Source organism: Diceros bicornis, chromosome 6 (genome assembly GCF_020826845.1).
Source record: "Diceros bicornis minor isolate mBicDic1 chromosome 6, mDicBic1.mat.cur, whole genome shotgun sequence".
Classification (NCBI taxonomy): domain Eukaryota; kingdom Metazoa; phylum Chordata; class Mammalia; order Perissodactyla; family Rhinocerotidae; genus Diceros; species Diceros bicornis.
Genome location: NC_080745.1, coordinates 93468984 through 93492441, shown reverse-complemented (window position 1 = coordinate 93492441; position 23458 = coordinate 93468984).

Here is a 23458-nt window from a genome sequence, read left to right as displayed (position 1 = left end):
CGGAGTCTTCTCTCCAGACGTGGTAGTGAACAGAGAATGTGATAAGCCCAGCTCCCTCTTGGGAAAACTGGCTGCGTCTTGATTTCGTAATTGCCCTGAAGTTTGGGACCTGATTAAAATATCTCACATGAAGGGCACGACCTTAGCAAGTAGCAGAGAAACACCCTCTCTTAAAGCTACTGTGTTGAACTAGAATCAACTCTGCAAAGAATCAATCAGTGAGCCAGTGACACAAATGGCCAAGGATAGAGCTCTTCTGGGGAAGGGGGAGCCCTGGAGTACGGGGGCCAATCCCGGGGGCCGTCCTGGGGCTCTGATGGCCCTGAGTGTCTGCCCCTCCACGGGCTGCGCCTGGCTGCAGATGGTTCTGATGTCGCCAGAAGAATCTCACCCTCAGGTGGGCGTCTTGCCTGCTTCAGGCTGCCTGGTGTCCAGCAGTGGGTGCCAGATAAGGCTTCTACAACTGTTCTGATGATTGGTGCAGCAACTCTAGGTGTTATTGAGCTAAACAGTTAAGATGAAATGTAAGCATGAATAGCCCACAGAATGGCCGTAATCCCCCTTAGGTGAGGGAAGTGTAATGGGCTTACAGAGACAGCTTATCTGGCCCGAATCCCCACCTAGAGGGGGAGTCAAATCAGATTATCTGCATACAGATTCCTAAGGGGATGTCTATTTTCTGTAGCGGTAGTGCTGGTTTCAGTCTGAATGTTTACAAAGCTTAGGATGAATCCAGCAACAACTCTGCATTTGAGAAAACAGAGATGAAGTGGGATGTATCTTAGGAGTTACACAGAAAGCATTGCATCTATGTAATGCCCATAACTTTGTAAGCTTCTTTGTACCTCTTATCTCCTTCGGATCCCACAGCTCCCCTACAAGAGCCCTTGCTCCTGTCCGTCCTTACTCCTCAGAAGGAAGGTGGAGGCACAGAGTGTCTGTGACCTGCTTCTGCAGGTAACAGGACTGCTCATGGTGGGACCTGGGCCGACTTTGTCCTATGTTCTTGGCTAGTACTTGGATTTCTGGACTTCAGTCCCCTCGTGTTTACATGAGAAGCGACACAAGCTTTTTGGGTTGCTCTGATGACTGATGAGACAATGCAGGAAAAGGGCTTGGCCCAGCGCGGGTGCAGGTAGGTCCCCCTCCACCTGCTTGGCTGCACTCCCTGTGTTCTGTTTTGTCATGAACATCATTTGGAATAAAAGTCCCTTTTCCAGCTACAGCCGATGCTCATTATTTGCAGTAGTTCTGGTCTATAAAATTGCTACGGACCCTGAATTGGCAAATACTGCACCATCGCTCCTGGGAAATCCAGGGCTGCTTCCTGCAAGCCTCTGGCCAGGACATGTCATCACCTGGTCTGTGCAGAAGCCCATGTGCGTGTGCTTGTTTAGTGACACCTTATTTAATACACACTGTTGAGTCATCCACATCGAGCCCACCGCCAACAGCACTGGAACTCGTGCCTGGAGGAAGCTTGGCTAACACACGTGATATCTCCCTAAGGCACAACTCAGCCTTCCTGTGCACAGCAACACTAGACGACTCTTCAGCACTATGCTTGGGGGCCATTGAAACAGCAAAAAGTACCAACAAAACACACAAAATGTGAAAAAACTTCGTGCTAAACAGACTGTGACCCGGACACCAATTTACAGCATGAGGGAGGAAACGCACAGGCAGAGTGTTGCCGCGTTGAGCCCAGCTGGGCCTGCGCGTGTGAGATGATTCAAATTGTTCACCACTCTGCACATGTCCGCAGGTGACTGCGAGAGCACCGCGAGGGTTGAATTGGGGGTAAAAATAAATTTTAGTGAGTAGGTGAATTCATAAATATGGAATCCACCAATAACAAGGATCAACTCTGTCCACTCCGTGTGTCCCCAATCATCCCTGACTGTCTCATAAACGTGTCCCGGCCTGCCACTCAAAGCCAAAACCCATACCGCACGCCAAACCCGACTTCCTTTACCAGTGACGCTAAGACCTTCCAGCACGTGCTTGCTGGTTCTCCCACATACTGCCCCAAACATGGTTAGGACGTTCCTCCTAGAGACCTTGCTAGGACAAAGGGTGAGATGTGAGAGGATGGGGATCCAGACGGGAGGGACAAGGTTTCTCCACTTGCTCTCGCGGGTGCGTAGACATGGGCCATTCCTTACCTGCCCATCACCTGTTCTAGCCCTCTGTCTCCTCACCTGTACAAAGTGGACAGTGCTCCTTATTCCTTGAGGAGGGGAAGATTGAACGGGATGATGCAGGTAAGCAGGAGCTGGCACAGAGGGCGCTGAGGGATGTGATGCAGTTCTTCTTCCTCTTGCCAGAAATGGCACGTCCTCTTGTCTCCGTTGGTTGAACTTGTGTGCATCTCTTGGCATCCACGTTCTGTTGCCTCTGTCCAGTCCTGCTGGGAGCATGCCAGCTGCTCTGAACTCTAGAGCAGCCCCTGTCCTACCACTGCCCTGCCTTTCAGGGAGAGGATGGGACTTGGCACGTGTCTTGTCTCCCCACCGCTAATCTGTGGGTCTCCCCGCAGTGACCACCCCAAGACTTTTCTCTGTATCTCACCCAGAACTCACACATGGGGAGATTTAACTGCTCTCTGTTCCTTGAAGAAATGACATTTATATCTGTTTAGATGCTCCTCACAAATAAGGCTTCTGATGTATAAGATGTTTTCATGTTATTTATTGCCATTTCCAGGAAGAAAATCTGAATTTAGATCTAAGCCATCAATATTGTTTACTATTTACAACCACACACATTAATGTGAAATTCTGAGGTAACCATATCCATTTATCTGCCCCGTTTCTGCATCCCAGCAAATGGAGCCTGTATTTCTGGGTGAATTACCAGTTGATGCAGTGGTGAGTGAGTTTCAGCTTCTTTATTGCATCTGACCAGTTACACTGGTTGGCTCCCAGGGCACAGTGCAGATGCCCCCACTGCCAAAGGGCTGTTGGGAACGGAAACAATTTCCCTGTGATTGACAGTGAGGCCCACAGGAGGCTGAGAGAGAACACGGTATACTTTGGTGCCAAATGCATGCACGAACAGAGACTGAAGGTGGTTCCTGGGGTATGTGACAACTCCAAGCTCTTCTTTGCCAGGTGACCAAAACGAGAGGCAAAGTTGGTGTCTCCTGACCCAGTGGAGCCTTCTCAAGAAAGAGGTGACTGGTTAGTGTAGGGACCTGTCACTACAGAACCCCCAGTCACGCTACTCAGGGCCTGTGGAAGCCTCTCCAGTGGGGCTGAGGCCTCATTCGTGGACACTGGAGGAAAGGGCTGGAATGATTATTCCTGAACTCTTGGGCTCCCTGTAAGAGTTGGCTGGGCTGGGTAGGTGACTGTGGTCCTGTGGCTGTCCTTCAATCAAGTTTTTGGAGGTCAGAGTCAGCCTTGGAGTCTGGAGGGTGTTGGGGGCCAATCTTCCCATGCACCAGGCTTGGCCAGGCCAGAGCTGCGGAGACAATGCCTCAGGTCAGGAAGGCTGGTGGGAGGTGGTTGGGACCCCACTGTGCCAGCTGATGCTACCGTTGTCCTAGCAGCCATGCTTATGTGGTCAGCTTGCTATCCCACCCTCTGCCCCCTGCCCATCGGCTCCAAGGCACAGCAAGAAGGACCGCTCTCCCCTCCCACCCACTCCTGCAGACTGGATTCTTCTTCAGTGTCTTTCCCTTCTGGCTGTTCTGGGCACTCATTTTTCCTTGGTTTCTTTTGTTCCTAGTAACAAATTTTGGGGGTGAAGTACAGAACATAACTGCCCCCCTTCATAAGCCATAGGCATGGAGATGTGACATTCCCACTGAGACCTATGTCTTCGATTTCCGCACACCACTTCACTGCCTCTCATGGGCTGCGGGAGCAGGAGGAAACTGTTCACTCAAAGTTCAAGGTTTTGAGTCAGTAAGTCAAACTCTGCTCTATGGGACCCAAAGGCATCTGGAAAGGGCCGTTGTCTGCATCCTAAAAGTGTCTGTGGAGCCGTAATGGCCGGAGAACCAAAAATAGTCAAATTAGGAAGATCATTTTGTTTTAAATGAGGCTTTTTCATGCTTGGGCTCCTAAAATCTGTTCTCCAGATGTTGGTGTCTTCCTGTCCAGAGACAGGGGCCTCGTTTGCCTGGCTCTGTGGACCAAACACCGCAGTCCTGGGTCGATCTCCCAGCTGATCCCCAGTTAAGTAATTTCAAGGCCACGGACCACAGACCAGAGGAGAACCACTGTTTTGATTCAGTGATGTAGAGACAACGGGACGCTTTCTGGAAGCCGAATCACGGGGCAGCTTGACTCCTGTTGAGAGCCTACTCGAAAGTGGGGGTGTCCAGCCTCCCCGTTAGTCTGATGAGACAACTTCTTAAAACTAATCTTTGGTGAGGATGAAGCACGTTGTTCAAATGGAAATAGGACTTGGCTGCAATGCCACTCCTATTGCACATTTCTCCTTCATTCTCCGTGCTCTTTAGGGTACACCAGACCCTTGCTTGTAAGCTGGGATGGGAGCCTCACTGTCTGGAAGGAGGGTACTGGGAGCAGTCCTCACCTCTAAGGTCTGTGCTGTGGCAAACCCACAGCCCGCTTCTCGAGGGAAGGGGCCAGGCTGAGAGTGCACTCTTCAGAGGGCTTTCCGCATGGGTGCTCTTCCCAGACGCAAGGCCAGCCTGGCGCCATCCACAGGGGAGTGGAAGGCCAATGAGCTCTTCCAGGCCCCTGTGTGAACACGCTTGAGCATTCCAGGCCCCTCTGGGTTTTAGCACGTTAACCTCAGATGGGCTCCTCTAAAACATGTCCTCCGTCCGCGTGCAGTATCGTAGCCATCCCCTGACCCCGTCAAAACATTGCCTGGAACGTGCCTGGAAGGGAGAATCCTAAAAAATGCTTGTGAGGTTTCTGGTCAACTGCAGACTCTGTCCATAAAAATCAGCCGTCTCACCCACGTGTCTTTGGGAACCCATTGGCATAACTCAGCTGCACAACAGCTAAACAAAAACCTGCTGAAGGCGGACTCTCTAAATGTAAGTAAACATCATCTCATCGCGAGTGACTGCAGTTCTAAGGTAGTTAACACCAACTTCTTTCTTTAGGCCTTGCTAAGACCTGATCTGCTAAAACATGCCATCCCTCATCAGCATAACAGTTGCCAATGCTCCTGCTTACAACAACACTCAGCAGCTCTTGTCACATCTGCGCTGTGTTAATTAGATTACAAACTACCCCTCCGCCCTGTTAGCACCATTTAGAATTAGAAATGAGCCCGTCTTTCTGCAGATCTGCCCGTTTTCCGCACAAGTGTTTGATGTGGACTTAGGGAATCATTAACAGGCTGAGATCAATATGAAGAGGGACTCAAGATACAGAAATTGTCTGTGGGTTGAACTGCCCCCAGACTTAGATCGGCAAACACTACGCATGATCCCGGGAGCTTTGAAGAATTTACACAGGGAGGTGAGAGTGTGGTGAGGAGGTCAGTTGGAGGTGCTGTCTGACCCTGCGTTACTTTACAGGGGGAAGAAATAAGCGAACACACGATAGGGTCTGGTAAGAAGTGAAATTATCCGCGAGGAGAGGTTTCAGGGCAGAAGGATATGGTGGTGGAAGTACAGGGGAGATACGAGGAGACTTCTGAGGAGTCAATTCCCACTGGGTCCAGAGTCATAAGCTCACCGGCTCCTTCTGCAGAATCACGACCCCTCACACACACTCTCCCCCACCATCTCATGTCTGTTCCGAGGGCCTCAACCTACACTTACCTCAGGTCTGTCTCATTCCCATGCTTGTCCAACATCTGGTACATACGCCTAGTTTTGCTATAAGAAGATAGCTTCTTTAGTTTTTAAGCCCTATTTTCAGGAAAAAAATCAACCATTTCTGATGGGTTCCTAATCACGCAGAGTAAAGTGTTTAAGTCACTGCCGGGACATCTTTCAAGTCAGGACCACGATATGCTGTGGGTGTACGCTGAATGAAAATGCACTTTGAGCTGGTGACCCAGTGTGTTCGTCAGTGTTCTCCAGAGACACAGAACCAATAGGACGGAAACGTATAAAGAGATTTATTATAAGGAACTGGCTCATGCAATTATGGAGGCCGGCAAGTCCCAAGATCTGCAGAGTGAGTCAACAAGCTGGAGACCCAGGAGAGCAGACAGCAGATAGAGTAGCTCCAGTCCAAAGGCTGGCAGACTCAAGACCCAGAGAGAGCAGATGTTTCAGCTTGAGTCTAAGGGCAGGAAAAAAAACATCCTAGCCTGAAGGCAGTCAGGTAGGAAGAATTCGCTCTTACTGGAGGGAGGGACAGCATTTTTGTTCTAGTCAGGCCTTCAACTGATTGGATGAGGCCCACCCACATTAGAGAGGGTAATCTGCTTTACTCAGTCTACTGATCATCCAGAAACACCTAGAATAATGTTTGACCAAATACCTGGGCACCCCATGACCTAGTCAGGTTGACACATAAAATTAACCATCACACACCCAGTAAGCACCGAGCCTCACTTCTATGTCTAACTAGGGCTTGTCACCTGAGCCTTCCTACTCCTCAGCTGTGTCATTCCGTGGCTCGGGTTTCACATGCCTCTTGTCCTTGCCTTTAGCTGAATGGTGATTGGCTCACTCCCCACCATCTCCTTCACCACTGTGGGATTTCTCTCCTCTGCACTGCTGCCTGCTCGCTCTCCGCTCCATCCTTGGCAGTTGACCTGGATGGACGTGCTCTGCCGTGTCTCCCGGCACACGCCTTTGCCTTGTCCTCAGCTGAGTGACTGAACTCTCTAGGGCAGAGTCCACATCTGATCCTTCTCAGCACTCAGGACTGGGTCTGAAATGGAGACAAAGCCTGACCGGTAACCACGGATCCCACCCTGCACACTCTGCTCCTTCTCTGTTATACGGAACAGCTGGCCACCAAGCAGTTGCTCTTAGTTCCAGGGAACAGGGTATCCTTTGCGTTTAAATGGCCACTGGTGCAGGAAGAACCACTGAGCCAGAACGAAGCGTGCTCTCAGGAGTGGGATGAACGCGTGCTTCTCTGGAATGCCATGTTGTTCCTCCTTATCCTTCCACTTGCCGTGCTCATTGCTGCAGCATCTCATCAGCTTGAGGAATCCTGTCTGCAGCTGGGTTTGCAAGCCCTGCTGCCTAGCTTTCTCCTGGCGTATGGCCCACTCCCCAGACGACACTTGTGCCCTGGGGCCCCGGATCACTCACTGGCCTAATACACCCTCTTCCCGTGTAATCTGGTCTTTCTGAGAGAGAGTCTTCAGACCCTAGTCTACACTGACCAGATCCTCAGTCCACAGACAAAGCAGCATTTTAGGCAGATGATCTTCCAACGCAGCACGAGGAATGGGAGAAAACTGCACTCGAGGTCAGAGTCAATGTTTACATAGGGAAGTAGGGTTTTTCCTTCAGCGGGACTTCATCCATTTACTGTCATTTTAGGCTGTTAAACTGGGGAAGTATGACTTAGAGGCCAGACGAGGATGGTTCTCCAAAAGGCTTTGTTGAAGGAATATTAGCGTTGGCTGGATGGCACGCTTCTAGCATCTCTAGTCACATTTCACCTGCAAGCCTGCTGCAAGGTGAGATTAATAATTAAGCAAACATATCCTGTATGATGACTTTTTAATGGTTTGTTCGCATTCTTCTTGAAAATACAACAGACAGTGCAATGGTGTGTGCACCAGGCATCCAGTAAGGCAGAGGAAACCTCAGCTTACTGTTGAGAAGCGGGCATTAGAAACAGTGTCATGATGATCCTGCCTTAGGAAAGAACCGAGAAAGGGTTGAGGCTTATGTTTGCTTTTTAGAGTGAAGTAAGTAGTTACTTCTTTCTCTTGATTTGAGGTGCAGGCAAGATAAGCAATCAAAAGTATAGTGTGTAAGTGGTCACTAGTTTGAGGTATCCTTAGGGGCGAAGGCGTCAGACGGTGGAGATGATGAAGGTGGTGAGGAGGCCTTGGCACCAAAGTGGGGAGGCTTGTGGGCACAGGACCGTGGTCTTGTGTCCGGACTCTTGAGGAGCACATTCTACTTTTTCTGGCGAGGCTTCAAGAACCGACTGGGCCTTAGCTTCCCGCAGAGCAAACTGCTTAAGTTGGGTCAGCATTCACAAAGTCATTGCCTGGAGAAGACCTGCCATCCATGGGGAGCCACACCACGCAGGAGAGGGTCCCGCGGTGCCCTATCCCTGTCTGGGGACCAGGAGTAACGCAGCAGGAGCGGTAACTGGGCAGCGCCATGGCATGACGTTGAGAGTGTGGACAAGTCTGCAGGGTACCAGTAGTGTTCCTTGGGCAACTTACTTCACTCTCGATGCCTTTGGCTTCCTTGCTGTAAAGTGAGGATAACAATGGTATCTAGCATGTGGGTTTTGATGGGATTACAGGAGTTGAAGCATGAGAAATGCTTAGTGAGTGAGCTTTTAGGATTACCTATTATTCTTCACTTGCCATACGTAGTCCTAACAGAATGCTCTCTCCTTTAAGCAACAGAGGTCACTGAGTGATCCGTTCCACAGCTGTATGTGGAGGGTGGGGTTAGGATGGGAACAGCTGTTTAGCTCTGTCCATGACTCTTGTGAATTTAGAGACCACCTGGAACTTTAGGATTAAAATTTTCCTAGGAAAATCAGTACAAATAAATAGTCAAGAAAAGGGCAGAGAGTGAGAAGAGAGTGGGTATTGAGAAAGGTGAGCTGGCATTTATCCAGCCTCTTACCATGAGCTTGGCAGAAACATTCTTTAATTTAATTTATCCTATAGAACATTCTGCACAATATTATTGAATGTTTTATATGTGGAAATAGCAACTGCAACTCTATGTTTTTAATTTCAGCTCCATCTCTTGGTTAACTTTTGGGGATTTCAAACACATTTATTCAAAATATAAATACAAAATGTGAATCAACATAGCTAGTCCATCTTTACCATCCAGCTCTGAGAGTTCCACACATCTTCTCCACTCTGACCGTAGCACACTCTCTGGTGGAACTTTGACCCCAGGGCATACGAAAAAAAAAAAAAAGATAGAATACACTGCTAGGTCTCTCCTAATTATGCGACACACTTGACAAATTTATGAAACTTAAAAAAATAATAATTTCCATGGAAAAGTCATCCGAGAAAGCAAAAGATTTGCAAATATATGGCAAGCACACATTCAGAAACAGACGATCAGGGATTCAATGTGCATGCATCCTACAAAAGCTTGACTTGAGGTCAAGCAATTGTAAGGACAGATTCTTGCTCAAATTCCTGCAAGGACACTCAAGCCCCAGAAATCACAGGGCCTCCTTAGCCAGGGCACTCTCTGAAAATGGTGTTTCTGCTTCCACAGTTGACTTCTCTCCCCCTTGCAGAGGCTAAGACAATCTTACCTGCAAGGTCGCATATTGCTAGGACCCAAGCTGACGTCTTGTAAATGTCGGCTACTAACAAGCTTGCAGGCACACCTGTCTCCTGAAAGCTTCAGGCCCCCAGCAGACAATTCTCTCCTCTCAGCAATCAGTGGATGTCCCCAGATTCCTCCTGAAGATCTTCCCAGGCCAGCCTCTTCCCAAGCTATTGTCCAGGGAGAACTAACGGCATTAAGATGACAAGACTTTTCTTAAATGTGAACGTTGATTTAAGATGAGTTCGCTGTGTTGGTGACCTAGGTTGTGACAGATCGGCCCTCCCTCCCCCTCTCTGGGCTGTGCAGGTCATCTCTTTCGCGCTGTCCGTTTGTTGTCTTATTTTGGAAGGTGAAGATAAGCAGCCTCGAATAAATCAGATGGTGCTTGTTGTTGAAGAGTTTCTCTTTAAGTGGACTCTCTGTGGCCTCTTCAATATTGTTAAAATGTTGCTTCCATTTTAACCATGTCCACTGTAGTGGCAGGACAGACAGTGTGAATCCACAGAAATGGGGGAGTCAGATCCAAATATTGTCTGCAGAGTAACACGCATTCACGAGAGCAAATCTCCCCTGCAATAATACGGCAAGATGCCAGAACCCATCTAGATGGGTTGAGAACTTGAAGAGAAGGTCAACAGACACAGGACTCAAGTCTATTGATGGGCATAATTTGATTTTAATTTTTTCAGGGGAAAAATTTGTCGATTATCTTTTAGGTCATAAACAATTGTTAAGTGATACCAATAGAGAGATGTAAACTCTTGATTTCAAAAACCTCAGCCTGGAATTTATAAATTCAATTTATATATGACTTGGAACAAGTGTCAAGTGAATAGTTGTGAGGTTGCTGGCTTCTTCCTCAGTGGGTACAGAGACCGAGCCTCCCTGGATCTTAGCTTCAGGCTGAGGCACAAGACAAGCACGGCTCTCGTCAAACCTTAGAAAGCTTGCAAAGACTGTCAGGTGGGGGCGACTTTATAGGCAGGGCACTGGTGCCAGCAATGTGGACTGTTTGATGAATCTGCATCATGATTGCTTCCTTGAAAACTTCTTTGTACATGGAACCCTGAGTGGGTGTACATGCAGAGGTGGTTTGTTAGTGACATTCCCTGGGGAACACTTTGAGAATCTGACAGTTTCTGCGTACTGAGTTTCATCAAATGAATAGTGAATCACTTATTGTGAATACCAGGGTGAAACTTATTCCCTTATTCTTTTTAATGTTACCTTTTTTCATTTTTAAAATGTTAAATAGTAATAACTGAGTTAGACTAGCCTACTGTGAGATTTAAAGTTGCATTAGGTACAAGCTATCAGGATTCTTGGAGGTTAAATGGTTGTCACACGGCTTTGTGTGGGTTGTCACATGGCTTAGTGTGGGAGTAGACATATGCTTTTTTGTCTGTCCAGCAGTGAGCTTTCTGTCACTTGCTACCATGGGTATCCTCAACACGGACCCTGCTCAGATCAGGTTCTCAAATTGGTGGTATGAATCCATATAAATTGGTATTAACACTGTTAAGTATATTGGGACATGGAGAATGGGGACTTCTCTGGGGGTAAGGCTGAGAGTGGGAAGGTGCCAGGACTTCAGGTCCACTTAGAAATGCCCTGAAAGTACAAGTTATCTGGATTGGGCTGGCTCCAAACCAAAATGGGCCCTATTGAGCTGTTTTGTACTAAGACTGGTTTTGAGGCTCCTGAGTGAACTCTGGATATCATGGAAGTTCATCCACCTATCCGTCCACCCACTCACCCATCCACTCATCCACCCAGCCACCCAGCCACCCACCCATCCATCCATCCACCCACTCATCCACTCAGCCACCCAGCCCCCCACCCATCCGTCTACCCACTCACCCACCCACTCATCCACCCAGCCACCCAGCCCCCCACCCGTCCATCCATCCACCCACTCATCCACCCAGCCACCCAGCCACCCACCCATCTGTCCACCCACTCACCCATCTACTCATCCATCCGTCCACCCGTTCATCCACCCAAACACCCACCTATCCTTCCACCATCCGTCCATCCATCTATTCATTAATTTACTTACGTCAGCATATGTTTTAGCTCCTCCGTTTGCCAGGCCATGTGCCGCATACCAGGGTTACAACAGTGAATGTGAGATAATACAGTTCCTGCTCTCCAGAGCTTACAATGTGGTGACATACCTTATGTCAGGCTGAGTAATGGCCCCTCAAAGATGTCCATGTCCTAATCCCCAGAACCTGTGAATGTCACCTTACTTGGTAAAAGGGACTTTCCAGATGTGATTAAGTTAGGGATCTTGAGTTAGGGAGATTATCCTGGATTACCTGTGTGGGCCCGATGTCATCACAAGGGTCATTATAGTAAGACAGGAGAGTCAGAGTCAGAGAAAGCGATGAGGTGGGAGGTCAGAGAGAGATTTAAAAATGCCGTGTGGCTGACTTTGAAAATTGAGGAAGGGGCCACGAGCCAAGGAACGCAGGCACCTCTAGAAGCTGGAAAAGTCAAGGAAATGATTTTCCACTGAAGCCTCCAGAAAGAACGCAGCCCTGTCCACACCTTGACTTCAGCCCAGTGGCTGAAGTCACTGACTGACTGTGGATTTCTGACCTTCAGAACTGTAGGCGCTACATTTGTACCGGGTTAGGCCACTAAGCCTGCGGCAATTTGTCGCAGCATCCACAGGAAACAAACACCCATGGACAGTTAAACCGGAGGGCGACGCGGGCTGTGATGGGGCGTCCAGGTTCCCCCAGCACCTCATAGAGGGATTCTTTCCCTCAGCTGGCACAGGGGAGGCATCGGGGAAGACTTGCAGAAGGAAGCAACAACTGAGCTGAGATTTTAGAGATGGGCGACGGGTAAGACCAGAAGTCCGCAGGCACAGGGAGAAGTGAGTGTAACGGCCCGGAGGTCAGAGCAGGTCCAGCCCATGTTGAGAAAGAAAGGACCCGAGGAGGGTCGGGAGGGAGGGAGAGAGGAGGTCAAGGCCTGAGGCTGCAGGGACGGGCAGGGATGGGCCGCAGAGCCTGGAGAGGAGCTCTGACGGAGTTTGCGTGCTGGACCAGGAGTTAAGCAAGGTACATGTCTGTATTTCAAAGGATCACTTTGGCTTCAGAAACCAGGAGAACTGGATTGGCAAGGATCTCTATGGATCTCCATGACCCTACAGAAATGGCCCTGAATTGGGGACCTGCAGGCATTCACTCCGACAGCACAGATTCCACGGTCATTTCACAGCAGGAAGGAAGACAGCCAAGTCTGACAGTCTAACAGATCGTCACTTCTTCTCCTCTGTCATTCACACACTGAAATCGACTTCTACATGCGACATTGAGCTATTAGTTTTCAATTTCAAAGCAGTGAATGCTCATTGGAAACAAAATCAAACAACCCAGAAGTGTTCCTCTGCTGTCTCCACTTCTCTCGTCCTTTCCCGTGGGCCTGGGCCATAGCCCTACTGCGCCCTCACCCACTTCGGCCCCCATTCTTCAGAAAGCTACAGCTTAAAAAGGGGGCTTTTGGCTAAACATGCTGGGACATACCAGGCTTGGGCCCCATTCCCATCCTGGAGGTGGGACCTGACTACTCCTCTGAGCTCAGTGGTTCTGGTAGAGAGGAAGAGCATGAAACTCCGCATCTGGGCATGGGGTGGACCCACAGGGATATTCAGATGGGGAGAGGGGAAGAGCTGCTCCCCTACGGCTGCAGCTCTCTCGGAGACAACTAAGCGACTTCGAACGAATTTGATACAAAGACAGAGGTGCGGGAGGCCAGCCGGCTGCTCTGCGCTGCCCTCGTGGAACAGTGAGTAGCTGGCCACAGCAGGACAGTCCCAGACTCAGCCCTTGGTTTACATGTCCCCAAAAGAAATAGACCAAATAGCAGAGTTTGACAACCGTTATGTGGCTGCAGAGCAGAGTGACTGAGAATGTGCAGGCACGCACATGGGAAGACTTTATATGCATATGTGGGATGTTCACGGAGCCCCAGAGCTCCTGCTTGAGAACATCAAAATGGAGACGACCACGTGACAAAGTCAAACCCATGCTCTGTCCGGATGAGTTCACAGCATGAGTGGCGGCATTGAAAGTAACTAAAATGGACTCCACAGAGATATTCCATTGACTGGATCTGTTTAGCATGCAGATCTGACTCTAAATACCTGGCCCTGGGCAGGCCTTACTGAGAGATGAGAGTCCTCTTGCCCAGGAGAATGCCATGGGCCTCCACTGCCATTGCTGCCACCCTTCAGAGTTCCCTGCTCAGCAAGCCGTCCAACACATGATGACTGAGTTCTTAATTAGCATCATTCACTTCTATAGACTCCGTTTTTTATCACTCAATGTACTTATGAGTAATACTGATTCAATCAGACTTACTGTCTATAACTTGCTGGCATATTGCTTTACTGAGGAGAGAAATTCCCTTGGAGCAGGGATCTCGGCCTCCAAAAAGTGAACTCTGAGCAAGAGTGGGCAATTTGCAAGGATGCCTATTATTGGTGAGATTACAAAACTCATTTCTTAGTGAGTATCCTGAGACTTAAAGATTCTTACACTTCTTCAGAGTATCTTAAAAGGTATGCATGCCGATAAATGCCATTGTCTCCAAACTTTGGACAGCAATATTCATGCTTCTGCTCATTGTGGCAAATGATCTGAGGATATAAGGCAGGGTTATCCTTGTGGGGTATTAACAGCTTCGTTTCACCTCTTGAAAACAGCTCAATGAAATAGCTATGTTACAGGCACAGGGGCTGAACTGAGGAACAGGCGGGTAGAACTGGTCTGATGTTTTAAAAATACGGCTTCAAGTACAAATCGATGGATCCTGTCATTTATTTCATGGAATTTATTAGAAGGCAAGAAGATCAACAAAGTTGGTGATTATTATTTATGAAGATTTGTTCACATAAAGCTGAATCAGCAAACATGATTGAGATGATAGTCCCTGAGCCCCCAGCGCACAGCCAAACATCCTGCTTGAAAGAACACAACCCAGATAATAATGCATTGCGCTGACATCACTTTAGCTTATTCTTTCTTTACCTAAGAAGCTCTTCCTAATGCTAAGAATTTGGAAATATGCATTGGAAGATGGTCTCTAAGTTCCTCTAATTTGTACACCTAACGAATGCTTCAATTGGTTAATAGCTGTCTCTGCAGCTTTCCAAAGAATTGAATGCCTGCATCCCTGAGTGAGGGCGCTTGGGCATTAGAATAAGCTCGGAGTTTCTATAGCTGTGCATTCTGTTATCTTAGCAAAGTGAGCAATTCACTTCACGATCTACTGGTACAACGTTCCTGAGGGTACTTTGGAGATGGTAGGGAATTCAATATAGAATGCAAAATACTAACACCCTAAGTTTGTTGAGAGTATTAGAATTAATGAGAACTTGCACATCCATCAGGTGGATGCACACCTTGGATGCCAGCCACCGATATCGTCATTCCCAGGAAACAGAGGTTAAGTCACTTACTCAAGGCTGGATCCCAGGTGGGAGGCCATGCTCCTGAGAACACAGATGAGATCTTCTACAAATAGTCATCACTGGAGCGCAGATCCTAGGAGTCAAGGCCAGAGGAGCCAAGAACAAGCAGGTGGTCAGAAGTCCAGGTGGGTAGAAAGGAGCCAGGATTAAAATGGACCACAGTGAAGTAATGAGTCCAGGCTGGCTCTTAGATGGACCTCACAAGGCTCTGGAGGCTAGAGATGGGAGGAGGAAGCGAGTGCACCAGCTGGGAGCGGGGCACCTAGTGCATCATTCTGTGTGCCAGAGAGCGTGTAAGCACTGCCCACGTGAGCTCATTTCCCAGACAAGAGGCAGCTCGGGGCCAGGCAGCTGGACCCACACCAACAAGAGTCTCCTTGTGCCAGAGCCTGCTCTGGACACGCTGCCTTTCTGCTCTCCTCCCTGCTGCTGCGGATTCAGCAGTGTCAATAATGCATCCAGATGGCCCAGTAGCCTGAGAGGCGACCACTGCAATGAGCGATGGGTCGTCAAGGTTACTTGGCAGTCAGGAGTGCTGGTCTGGAGGGACTGATGCTACAGAGAATCCGCTCCATGAGGGAGGCCTCGTATCCATTGCACATGCTGGGCAACCGCACCCTGGGGACCCCAGAGAGCCCAGGAGTCACTCGTTCCCACAACACTTGCTCTCCAGTGATGCTGGAGCAAATCTAGGCTGTGTGATGGTCCAATTCATGTGACCGTGTTGAGGCCACTCTGAGGAACAAGAAGCCACTGTCAGAACAAACTTCCTATTTTCCAGACTTCCAAGTATGTGCCAGAAATTAATCACATGGGAATTAACATCATCCAATCAATGACTGTTCACCAAAGCAGCCCACATAGATGTAAGATACAAAACTGACTGCTTAGAGTTTGGATTAAGCTCTACTTTGAAGAAAATGCAATGGTATATTATCCTATAGCAACCTAAATCTCAGCTCCACGAATGGAAAAGGAAATGCCTGTACAGCTTCTGTTGGTGATACAAGGACAATGCAATCAGGCTGACTGTGCCACAAACAATTCCATTCATTGATTGATGATGAGCTGCAGGCTCCAGCACCCACACTCCCTCAGAAACAGGTGAGTGAGGTGTCCATGTATGAAGGTCACATGGCTGTTTGTAAGTGTGAGTTGAGTGGTCCACGTTCAGGATGCAGCGGGAGATGTGATGCAAGTGAGAATCAGGTACATGCAGGGGCTGCATTCCTACCCGGATGCCTTTTGTTGGGAGGTCGTTCCAAATGCCCTGGGTATGTGATGCAATTTTAGTATAATTAAAACTTGAATCACTCAAATTATATAATTAATTATATTCAGCTTCAATCACAATTTCTAATTGATCCCAGTCTGCCAGCTCTGCACCTAGAGATCTTGGTGACACCAAGAGCTGTGAACAGGTGGCCCGGCCCCACTGCCTCCTTGTTCACATTCAGTAGTCAATTAGGAAAATGTTTTCCTGGCAGGCCGCAGTGAGTCCACTTGCCCTGCACCTATGCCCATGGCGTACAGCACGTGTGGGTCTGTGTTGAGGGCTGATAAGTCAAAGACGCAGCCATAAAACGACAAGCCAGAAGACCAGAAAGACAGCCTGGATCTAAGCCCCTGAGAATCTGAGAAGAGCCTTGTGGTGTCAAAGGAGCCAAAGAACTCTGGCAGTTTTGGAGAACTGGACTCAAACTCAGCCCATACTGGATGTCTACACCCGCTAGATCCACCTTCTTCAAAATGAGCCCAGCATCTTATGCCAGAGCTCAGGAGAGTGAGACTGAGAAGGGAGAAACAATACTGAATACATGAAGGGCTTGCCAGAACGACAGAAAACTGCAATTGTATGTGGGTTCCCAGCTTCTGGAACAATCTCCAAACCACTGACAAGATTCGTTAGACAATCTACCAAATTGATGCTAGAAATCATTTTAGCTGATGAGAAAACTAGTGAGCAAGCCGCGTAAAAGAAAGGGCAATGTGGATGTTGAAGAAAGTGGTCCAAACCTTCTTTTTCATGAACACAGTTGGATCTGTTTATCTCTAGACTATTATGATGCCCCGGCTTTTGCAAATAAGCCCATATAGCGGCATTGTTTTAAAGCATCCTGGGTGAGCATCCTAGTGAAGTCAGGAGGCTGCCACATGCCCTGTGATGTCACTGTGCCACATCAGAGCACATGCTGTTCATGAGAAAGGGGTCCCCTTTCTCATCCACACAAAGATGCTGTGCCCTTTAGTGGTGGCCCTGATTTCTGGCTGCTACAAGTGTCAGTGCTCAGAGCGTTAGACAGCATTGATGACGATGATGAGCACAGATGTCAGCATCCTTTGGGGTGGGAGTGAACGATGACAGGTGGCCAAGAGGAGGCTGAGAAGGAGGAAAGCCCAGGGGGATGCTTCTGAGAAAGGCACATGGGGAGAGTGTCCTGGCTCGTGAGTCCCTCAGGCAATTCCATATCTCACTTTCCTCTCGCCTGGCAAGAGAGGCAGCTCGAGGGGGAGTGAGAGGAGCTTGGAGTCAAGGTAGGTGAAGGGGAACAGGCAGCCCCAGAACAGTCTCTAGCAGTGCTCACACCAGGGAGCTCTTTTCATCAAGAAAGGGGCAGACGGGGGCTGGCCCAATTGCCTAGTGTTTAAGTTTGGTGAACTCCACTTTGGCGGCCTGGGGTCAGTTCCCCGGCGTGGACCTACACTACTCATCGGCTGCCATGCTGTGGCGGTGACCCACATACAAAATAGAGAAGGATTGGCTCAGATGTTAGCTCAGGATGCATCTTCCTTAGCAAAAAAAAAAGGGGGGGGTAGCAGACAGTAAAGCGGGAGCCAGCTGTCACCAAGGATGGTTGACAGAAGCTGGTTTAAAAACAAATAGCTAGAGACGGACATTGCACATGCTGACATTTGTTCTAAGGGCACTGGTCAGAGACCGGGAAATGGGAAGGCAGGAGGAGGGACAACTGAGGGACCCCGAGAAGCGGGGGAGAACAGCCTCAGGGATAGGAGGATCAGAGTCAGGGTGCAGGTGCCCCAGACGTGGCTCTGCCTGCAGCAGGTGCCTCTCCCAGCACTCCTGCTCAGAGCTCTGCTAGTTTAAAAACAGATTTGACAGCCACCGTTCTGTCTGTTCCACAGACATGCAGAGTGGAAGGAAAACTATGATAACACCAACGATGAAGCCAGTGACTCTCGGTGGGTACAAAGGACAGGTCCTCAGCTTTTGTTTACTCACGTGAATTAGCAGTATCACGCCAGAAAGAAGACACACAGCTGATCAAATTAATCTGTAAATCTAAAATCCCTCAGCAAGCAATCCTTTAAGAATTTCTTGAGTCTAGTAAAATAGGATCTTTTAAAAAAAAACGTAATATACTCATAGCAAAGAGCCACCTGCTTTTTATCATTTGAAGGAAAAAGGCAAGAACAAGACCAGGATTTATTTTTATTTATGAGTCAAAAATCATATTTGACATGAAGTAATCTGTCTTGCTGGGATTTACATCCTTGAGAACACAGTGTGTGTGTGCACGTGTGTACATGTGTCTGTCTATGTGTAGACACCTGTGCTTTTTAAATTGTCAGCAGAGTGAAAGAGAAACACCCCCGGGAGCCTGCGGGAAAAGGGCTGACTGATACAGAGCGGGTGTTCCAGGCGGGCTGTCGCCTGCTCGCCAGGACACGGGGCCCCCTGTGCGCGTGAAGTCGCCCCGAGGAGCACCTGGCCCAGAAATGAGTGCAGAAGCATGGCCGTTAGGTGGGATTTTTCACTGAAACATATTTTACATTTGTTGCCTCTAGCAGGAATTTCAACTTGTTGCTAATGGTCACACATTGGGATGGGGGGTGATGAAGACCTCAGCGAAGTGCCCCAGCTGGAGGCTCATCGATGAAAGACCTCTGCTCGCCTCCTCCGTGCGGTCTGTGAGGCGGGACGGGCATCCTCCTGCTGCACAGGTTTGCATGGGAGAAGAACGTCACATGATGTAAAACTAGGAGGGCTGGGTGCAGGCTGATAAGGCTGGTTGTGAATAACATTAGCCAGTAATTCCAACCTGAGGCTGGTATCCCTCTCCCCTTTACCTCCAAGATGATGAAATAGATAAAATGAATTTTTCAAACTCTTTTAATGGTTATACATTATTCTCAGCTTTCAATTTATGTACCTTTCTTTTCCCTTTGTGTTTATTTATATCTGACTCTTTGCCCTCAAATCCAATACACCTTTTACTCAAATTGCTTATTTTTCAGCAGGGTGTCGTTTCATCCTTAGACATACAATCTCGGCAGCAAAGGTCTTGGGCATCCGAGGAAGACTCAAGTGAATGTGCACAAGTGCCTGAGTTCCAGGGCTCAATTCCAGGTCTGCAGAGCTGTGTAATCACAGACTCCAGCTCCGAGTCCAGAAATAAAAAATACAGGATGCAAACAATTTCTGGAAGGAAGCAGGCTGCATTTACTTTTGGTGGTTAAAGCTTAAGGCCAGAGAGTGTCCATTATGGAAGGTTTATTTAAAGTATACAAACAAAGCCAAGGAGAGATGGGAATTCTTGTGGATTTAAATACCCGCCCCCCACACACTTATACACACACCTATACACACACACTCCCCCATATACCTACACACATCTACGTACACCTACACACACCTACACAAACACCTACACATGCCTACACACACACACACACACCATACTGAGTCATTTCTGTAATGGCTGCATTAATGGCCCTGGCAACGGAGGTCGGTGGATAGAACAGAAGATCAGTAGCTGACAGATTTTGAAATGAGCCATTGAGTGTGGAGGTCAAGAGTGTGGGCTTTGGGGTCAGACAGGCAGGGGTTGAGTCCTAAGCTCTGCCATGTGCCAGACATGTGACTCTGAGCCCCAGTTTCCCCTTTTCAAAATGAGATGGGCTAACTCCGTGGGTTACTGTGAGGCCCCCAGGAGATGGGCGGGTATGTGTCATAAACATTTGGTAAATTCGTGTTCCCATTTTCAGGACTGTCACAGCGTCTTCCTCTGCTCCCTTACATCCTGATTCTCTGCTTCGTGTAGGCAATCTCACGCCTGAGCCAGGGGGAGCAATGGTCCAGTGTGCCTGGGACCTTCCTGGTCTGAAAACTGAAAGGCTAGCATGCCAGAGACCCTCAGTCCCAGGCTCAGCGGATGCTTGGTCATCCTCTCTCCCCACCTCACCCCCACCACATGCACGCTTTTCCTCACTCCTGGAATTCTGAGATGGCATTTTGTTGTAATACTGGTAAGAAAACTATTGAGAATAGACGCTTTGGAAACATAGCCTGGTCCAATTCGTTGATTAGGTTAAGACCAAGAATTACAGTGGGCCATTCCTTATTAAATGTTTATGACTGTTTAAAGTCTTTTCGAATCTGAGTGAACAAAGAACTACATTTTGACACCAAAAGATCTCAACAGATGACTCCACCCTGTCTCAGATGATGCTTTTTTCATCCTTTTTTTCACATGTAGTAAAAAAACCCTTAAAAATTATTATCTAAATATTTCCATTTAGATTCTTTTCTTTGTTTAGAAAGGTTGCAAAAGAAATATTAAGCATTCTGCCATCACATACATATTATTCTGTTGTCTTTTGATAGTTAACAGTTGTGGTAGGCAGAATGACCTCCCCACACACACACTCAAAGATGTGCACGTCCAAATCCCGAGAGGCTGTGAATGAGTTAGGTCACAGGGCAAAGGGGAAGTGAGGCTGCAGACAGAATGAAGGTTACTAACTAGCTGACCTCAAAGTCGGGAGATGACCCTGGATCATCCAGACGGGCCTGATGTAATCACAGGGGACCTTACAAGTGGAAGATGGGGGCAGAAAAGGAGGATCAGAGAGATGTGACAGCCAAGGCAGGGTCAGAGATGTGATGTCGCTGGCTTTGAAGATGGAGGATGGGGCCAGGAGCCAAGGAATGCAGGCATCTCTAGGAGGTGAAAAGGCAGGGAAACGGATTGTTCCCCAGAACCTCGATTTCAGCCCAGGGAGACCCGAGTTGGACATCTGAGCTACAGCACAGTAAGGTAGTAAATGTGTGTTCTTTAAGCCACCAAGTTTGTGGTCATTTGTTATGGCAGTGATAAAAACTAACACAACAGTATAATGGATTTAATTTGGACTTTTTTTTTTGCCAACAGGTCATTAATATTAGAAAGAAGGAAAAAGGAGTTGGCACTGGTGTTAGTATTATCTGTTTCCAGAAAGTCCACAGAGAAAATGGACTGATATTCCCTTGGGTCGTTGAGAGACATCCCTGAAGGCAGATGCTGGTTGGACGGCTTCTCTGGGCATCATAACACGGTGGCCCAGCTGTGCAAACGGGGAGCTGTCCCAGTTGCCCACTGGAGCGAGCTGCTCCTGGAGGGTCCCTGGTGACACTGACCGTCACTTGTGGCACCTAGACCCTGGGGAGAAAGTCCTTGTGGGGCTGGTTTCCAGTCCAGGGAGGGGTAAGTGAGGGTGCAGAGTGGGGGCTGGTGGCCAGGATTCACTCAGTGTAGAGATGGTGGAGAGTTACAGCCGTGGGTGGGCTCATGGCCTCTGGAGCTACACAGAAGATGGGTCAGGACAGGTCAGAGGTGAGGCAGATAGGAGGGATAGGGCCATGTGGACGGGGTGGGGTGGCGCGGGAAGCTGAAGACCTGGAGGAGACTAGGGTGGGCCCTGATGACCCCTCTTCAGTTGGACACCTACTAGGACAGTTACATCCACCCTCTACTCCCCGGTGCAGCACCCAGGGGGCATCAGGGATGGGGGGGGGACACTGAATCGAGCTGGGGGATTACCTGAGTTTCTTCTAAGCCGTGTAACAACGTCCACTGTGCAGAGGGCACACGCAGGCACAGAGGGTCACACAGCCAGGCAAGGGCAGAGCCCAGATTCAAGTTCAAATGTCTGGATCCCAGACCCTGCCCCTCACCACCCTGGCGGGCCTGGCATGTGAACAGAGGGCAGTCCACACAGCTCCCAAGTCCGCATGGCAGTGTCCACTCCTCAGCTGGCCCCTCCAGGCTGCAGGAATCGGCTCCTCCCTGCTTCTCCCACGGGACCGCCAGCCACACCCCCCCGTGCTCCTGCTGCTGGGCACCTGCCTTTTCCAGGACATCCTTTCTCTCTCCAGCCTCGCTCCTCACTGCATCTGGGTTCTCTCTACCTGCTCGGTGCTCCCTCTGCAGAGCCAAAGGCCCTGCCTGTGGGTGGTCTGCAGAGGGAACATGTATCTGCTGCTCAGGACCCTTCCTCCTCCCGGGTGCTGGTGGCATGTCCGCTGCCCAGAGCAGCTGCCACCTCAGGACCTGACTCCCCCCAGGACTGCTGCAGAGCTGGAGGCGCCTTCTGTTGGATGGGCCCGGGTGGTGGCTGGTTGGTTGATTGGAAAAAGTCAATTAAAAGGGAAAATCATACTGAATGTTATATAGCTTAAATTTTTAAGTGAAACATAAATGTTAAATCTTGGCTTGTCATTTGATGCACAGCCAGCGTTCTTTTCTTAGTGAGCCCCTGCCGACCTGAATCTCTGCATCATCTCCTGCCACTTGCTCATAGCGTTTTCCTTTCTTGAGCTCACCTGTGGTCACTCACCAAGGTCAGAGTTTCTGTGTCATGGTCAACGGGTCAATAGGCCATCCTCTATCATGTTATGGCCTCAATGGCTCCTGCTTCACCTGCAAGTGATGTGCGAAGCTGTGGCTTCGTGAGATTCTGTGAGCTTGATTTTATAAAAAGACTCCTCTTCCTTCCCTTTCTCCTTTGTTCCTTCCCAAGAGAACAGAATAATATGGCACAGATGAGAGATACAGATAGCGCTAAGCTGTGGGCATCAATTTTGCTTTCACACACGTACTTGAAAATATTTGAGACATTCACACAACATTTTAAATTCATTTGAGACACCCACGGGTGTCATTTGCCCAACTCGAGAGGCAAAGCAGTAAAGCACAATGGTCAATCCCCCCCCAGTAGCTGCTCTGAGCTCACCTGACAAAGCTAATTTGCTTCTCATGGAAAATTGCCAACATTCCCGCCTGATTTTGCAGTGTACGGAGGAGGATCGGTACACACAGGGCAATATTTCTACTCAGGGCAAGAATAATTATCCCAGCCGGACCTACAGTCCTGGGGAGGAAGCATTGACTAGAAGAGGAAACAGAGCAAGGAATGATGTACGGGGTAGAGCTGAGTGTATCTGTATGTCTATAGAGGTCTCTGAACGTCTTCCACTAATGTGTCATCCAAGCCCAACCTTGAGATGTACAGTCTTCAATGGTCTTTGCAGTGAAATTGCAGAATAAAATTCAGGACTACATAACTCAGGGAACTATCGCACAGGAATGCCCCTGGATGAGCTACGAGAGAAATGAAAGATAAACTGATGCCTTTCCTCGTGGTGAGATCTGTCCTGTGGCACATATTCCCGTGGGCTGGAGGTCTCAGGACCGGGGAGTCCTGCCCTAATGACCCTGAGGGAAGCACAGGAGACCCCCCCTGGGCTGAGGACGAGGAGAGCTGCGCTCACTGGGCTCTGGAGGAGGGGTCAG